This window comes from Panulirus ornatus, chromosome 33, assembly GCF_036320965.1.
Source record: "Panulirus ornatus isolate Po-2019 chromosome 33, ASM3632096v1, whole genome shotgun sequence".
Classification (NCBI taxonomy): Eukaryota; Metazoa; Arthropoda; class Malacostraca; order Decapoda; family Palinuridae; genus Panulirus; species Panulirus ornatus.
This window is the reverse complement of record NC_092256.1, coordinates 16,160,741-16,166,888: the sequence shown is the minus strand read 5'-3', so window position 1 is coordinate 16,166,888 and position 6,148 is coordinate 16,160,741.

Genomic DNA, 6,148 nt, shown 5'->3' with positions numbered 1-6,148 from the left:
TTAATGAGGATTATAGGGTATCTTTTTCCCCTCTCTCTCTCACGTAGAACGTATGTGATCTGTGTCCTTTCCAAGCCCTGATCAGAGCACGCTAAGCTGCTGTTCATCTTTGATCAACAGTTCAAACTAATACAGTTCCCTCAACAGTTCTTTCATGCACCATCGACTGCATTCGACTTGTACATGTCGATCGCGCCTTCTTCCTTCCCAATCATGCCAGAGATTGTGGTCAAAGGGGTCGACCCCCCCAAGAATATCTCATTATTTCATTGGTTAATCGTGCGTCTGGCATTGGTCTTCAGCGTCAATCAGATGTCAGTTAGCCCACTGCCACGCCGCCGGCACAAATTGTCGAACAGTAAAAAGTATTTCTCCATTTGTTATGCAAATGAGTGAAATGGGAATGAAAATAATGTGTTCTGAAGTATAAAAAAAAAGTAATTAAAGAGTGTGGTATTTGGTAGATTATATGCAGAAATCATAGAAGAGGGGAAAAGAAAGATAACTTTCAGATAATCTATCAATAATGAGAGAGAGAAAAAATACGTTTGAGATAATCCGTCAGTACAGGGAGAAAGTTAAGGAGGACCAAAGGCAATGCAGCAAAAGTTGAAGAAAATGTCTGAACAGTTATAGAAATGTCTCAAAAGAAAGTCTCAAAATTTTTGAAGGACAGAACGAAAGGGAGAAGAGTAGGAGAACCGATGATGTGTAGGAGAGAGTTTAAGAGGCGAGGGAGAGTGACAGGCAGGGAAAGGAAGGGTGGGAAGAGGGAGGGAATAGGAACGACAAAGGGAGAGCTACTGCAGGAGCCATAAGATGTGATGGGTGAGGGACCCACACACACACACACACACACACACACACACACACACACACACCAGAAGCTAACTGTGTTTCTCAGTGTCAAGGAGCAAACCATCACGGTTCACGAGTGATGTTGGAACCCGAGGCCTGAAGTATTCGAACAGAACTTCGAGGCTTCGAAGCTTCAGTTCACATTAGTACAACAACTCGTGTTGTAGTCTGATGGATGGTGATGGACGACAGGAATATTTATGCAGGCTAAGTATAGTCGTGAATAATGGAAAGACAATTTAGAATGAAGGAGTGCGACGGGCACAAGTTAGAAGAGAAAAATATATTTTATAAAATCAAGAATGTAAAGTTTAGAGAAAGTCGCACATTCCTTGAGCATAACATGACGATCTTGGAACGCGACATCACGACCCTTGGGTATAATGACATGACCCTAATCCTGACCCGTAGAGGTCAAGTCAGAGGTCAAGCTATACAAATGGGTGATGGAACGAACAAAAATCTTCGGAGTCAACCTGTGTATATGATCGGCTGAAGACATATCAGTTCCAGTACTTTATAGTACCTCAGTGCCATACACTGTGATTAAGGGACATTGACTTCGCTTATTGTCGCATTTAACGGGATTTGAATTCCTTTCAATCCTGAGTGTGTAGGATTTTCATGCATTATCGATCATCATTATTTTGAAAACTCATGAGAGTTATGATCAACTCCAATGCTCCATGTGCCAATATTCGAAATAGTAAAGACCAATTCCTTTACCATCAATTTTACAACACTCGTTCAAGCAACGTTTGATTGTTTTTCTGCAAAAGTATCCTTGAGTATCGCTTAGTTGCTGCAGTTAGCAACAATCATAAAACATGAAAAAGAAAACGTTTAAACACTTCACTAAACAACGGTAAAGGGCTGAGGCGGCTTTTAATCTCCGGAGGCGCTGTGCTTAAATGCCCCTAAAGGGCTGAGGCGGCTTTTAAATTCTCCGGAGGCGCTGTGCTTAAATGCTCTAGACCGTCAAGTCTGAGTGATTTTTAAACACACCTCATGTAACTCTTTAAACGTGCAAAACTCAAATGCCACAAACTAACCTTATCAGAATGTTTCAGACAAAACAAGGTTACAATTTTCAAATTCGCTCCATTTAAATGCCTCAGACGTACGAACTTTAAATCCCCAGACGCGCCACGTTTGAATACACCTCATACGTCCAAGGTTTAAACGCCACAGACACTTGGCACTTAACTACTTAAGTAAAGTTTTAAATGCATCCGGCACACTACAATTTAATCCCACAGGTTTGCTCTATCTAGTTAACTCAGTTAAGCTTTTAAATGCTCCTTACAAGCAGCGTTCAGACAGGTGATTGTTACATGAACTGAACAGCAATGGCTTATTTACGAATATTCCGGTATCATTTCATCTCTTATCGTCAGATCAAAGGTCTATTACTGATAATAATGTTACCTAATAGTCTGGCAGTGTCTGAGGTAGCCCATCTTACCATCATATAACAACACGAAGACAGAGGTGTCTACAGTCGTATGTGTCTTCATTTTTCTTGGCCACTGCTTCATAACGTGAGTCTTTGAAGTCTTTATACCTACGGCCCGGGAGAAGTCTTTCATATTTCAGTGAGTCTTCTTCTCAGGAGGAGAAGTTGTGTGCGTATCGAGTCTTACTTTACGAGGGGAAAATACTCAGCCAGGCTCACAGAGTCGGATGACTGGTCACCTTGTGGTGTCAATGGGGTCAAAATCTACTTTGCTTCTCTCTCTCTCTCTCTCTCTCTCTCTCTCTCTCTCTCTCTCTCTCTCTCTCTCTCTCTCTCTCTCTCTCTCTCTCTCTGCTGCAGTCTCAGTGGCACAGAGTGGCGTGTGTTTATGTGCGACACAAGAGCCCAATATTGTGCTTAATTTACAACACAGCAGCCTTCCGGTGGTGTTAGCTTACAACAAAGCAGCCTCCCAGTCGTCTTAGCTTAAGCCATAGCAGTCATCAGGTGGTTCTAGCTTATGAAAGAGAAACCCTCCAGTGTACTTAGCTTACGACAGAGCAGCCTACTACTGGTCTTAGTTTAAGCTACAGCAAAGAATCCGGTAGTCTAAGCTTACGATAGAGCAGCCTACTAATGGTCATAGCTTACGACATAGCAAAGCATCCGGTAGTCTTAGCTTACGACATGACAATCATCCACCGGTCTTAGCTAACGACACAGGAGTCATCCAGCAGCTTTATCTTACAACACACCAAGCGGCTGTAATTATGCGACACAGACACACCACGAAATCAAATGCCACCAAAGTGTGAAAGTTGTTTCATGAGATATGTGTATGCAAATCCAGTTATAACAGTTGTGTGCTGGGGGTCGCGCTGTCGTAATATTTTACATGAAAACGCAGCAACATAATCTTCGCTATACCGCTTACCATTTCTGGGTACTTTCGTATGTCACTGGCAGTATAACAAAGTCCATTGTCGTTATCAGCCTTTCCCTGCATATCAATATCGATTAGCAGACTGCAGTAACGAAACAGACTTCGATATCATTCGTTATCTACGCCTCTTATGTTCAGTAAGTGCCTGTGTCATCATAATATCGTCTTGTATCATCAACTCGCTATCATTCGTACAGGTGTCCAGTCCAATACTTCAAGTCCATCGTACCTCGACACGACACCGTGCTGACATATCATCGAGTCCTTTAACCAACCGAACATCATCCTATGCTATCATCATCCTTCTGTATCTAGTCTTAAGAGATAAGGCGTGTCGATCTAACCTCTTTTCGTCTCCATGCGCTACACTCCATCAACTGCGGTTCTCTCTCTCTCTCTCTCTCTCTCTCTCTCTCTCTCTCTCTCTCTCTCTCTCTCTCTCTCTCTCTCTCTCACCAGCCGCAAAACTTTTCTCTTTCACTGCTTCATGTGATCTTCGGTCCTCCCTCACGCGCAGTCTCTCTCTCTCTCTCTCTCTCTCTCTCTCTCTCTCTCTCTCTCTCTCTCTCTCTCTCTCTCTCTGGTCCGCCGCGTCCACCACAATGCCGACCCTTCACCAAATCGTATTCAGAACTCAACCTCCAATCACGACGACTTCATAAATTCTGAAAGATTCTGAGGCGAAAGAGGGGGGAGAGGGAGGGGGGTATACACACACACACACACACACACACACACACACACACACACACACACACCGGCCTCGACCTCACTGGGCGGGTCTTGCAACGCAGTAAAATATGTTGTCGTTTAACCATTCCCTCGATAAAAATCAAAACGAAATACATAATTCAGACTGGCATACTGGGCTAACTTCATTTGCATATAAAATAGCCAGTCTTGTTGCTGTCGTGAGCGGGAAGCTAACCTTAAGAGGAAGGGAAATAGAAAAAAATAAAAGAAGAGTAAGAATAAGAAAGAATTTTGCCCCACGGAGAGAAGAGAAAGGAGGAGGAGGAGGAGGAAAAAAAGATAGTTATGGTGTTTGCAACCTTCGCTTTTCTGCCCCAAAGGGTTTCAATGGCCGAGAAAATAAGCCTGGTGTATGGCCTTCACAGTCCCCTAAACCACCCCCCCTTCCCCCCCATCTTCTTAAGAGGTTTCCGATAAACACACACGAAATGGATCAAATAACAAGCGGATATACATTAACATATGGCCGGAGTCATCCGTGCGTTCACATCGAAATAATAATATTTCTAGATGTATTTTCTACCTATCTTTCTGATCCTTTCTTTCCAGGGGAAGGCGAAGGGTTGATGTAAAATGGCCTTTTGTCGGTGGCTGGGGCCTTTGACAAAGGAGGTATAGAGGCCATTTTATGTGGGATATTTGGCGCCCACCCTCTTTCTCATTCCTCACTTCATCCCCTTTACAAAGCAAGTTGGTATCTTTAATCTATCAATTCATTTCGTTATTCATTCTTGTCTTATTCACCTTATTCAGTAGTGTGTCTTATGATCATTTTCATATTTATTACTTATATTTATATTCATATTATTCATATCTATATTATCCATCTATCTATCTATCTATCTATCTATCTATCTATACATATATATATATATATATATATATATATATTTTCTTTCTTTTTTTTCTTTTAAACTATCCGCCATTTCCCGCATTAGCGAGGTAGCGTTAAGAACAGAGGACTGGGCCTTTGTGGAATATCCTCACCTGGCCCCCCTCTGTTCCTTCTTTTGGAAAATTAAAAAAAAAAAAAAAAAAAAAACGAGAGGGGAGGATTTCCAGCCTCCTGCTCCCTCCCCTTTTAGTCGCCTTCTACGACACGCAGGGAATACGTGGGAAGTATTCTTCATCCCCTATCCCCAGGGATAATATATATATATATATATATATATATATATATATATATATATATATATATATATATATATATATATATATATATACATATATATACTTCTTTTTTTCCACACTTGATCGTCGTTTTCCCCGTTAGCGAGGTATAATGCACCGAAACACACACACACACACACACACACACACACACCGCGCCAGAGTAAATCCATGGTCAGCAAGGAGAGCGACCACATTTCATATCATTATCTCTATCTTCTTTTTTCTATACACTTCTTACTGTTTTAGTTTTGCGAGTCAAGGGCGCTTTCAGTCGTTACCTTCTTCGCAACCTTACGACAGCCGAATGAAGAACATAAGCAAAAGAAGTAAAATACTTAATGACTTACGACCGAGTTCGTAAAATTATGTACATAATCTCCATTAATATTATCCAGGCTTTCGTAATACTGCATTACTGTCAAACATGGAGAGTTAATGACCTGTCATTCTGTCAATAAAGCGTCACAGGACATAAAGATAACTGTCAAATAATAAGAGATTTCTCGCTGTAGTTCCGTGATTCCAATTTTTCCGACATGAGGTGTTGTGAAAGCATGTGAACCTTTATCTCCATCATAAAGCGTGTCGAGTGCTTTATACATCCTCTCTGGGACGGATTTTGTTAATATGGTTAACATGGTTTGCTTTATTGTTCCCCGTCTCTTTACCATCCTCCTCAACACATCTTTGTCTCTCCTTTATCAAATGTCTCTGTACATCTTTTTAGCATTTCTTTTTTCTATGCATTTTTAAATTCCTTCTTTACTTTTCTGTCTTGTTATTCATTGATTATATTCATATTTTTCCTTTCATTACATTTATTATCTGTATCTGTTCCATGTATTGTTCATCACATTTTTCCTTTTATCTTGTCACAATATATGGGCGCATTTTCTTTCGAACTCATCCTTCTTAACAGAAGAAATTGATAAAAGAATTCTATAGAAATCAATTGAATTTGTTCA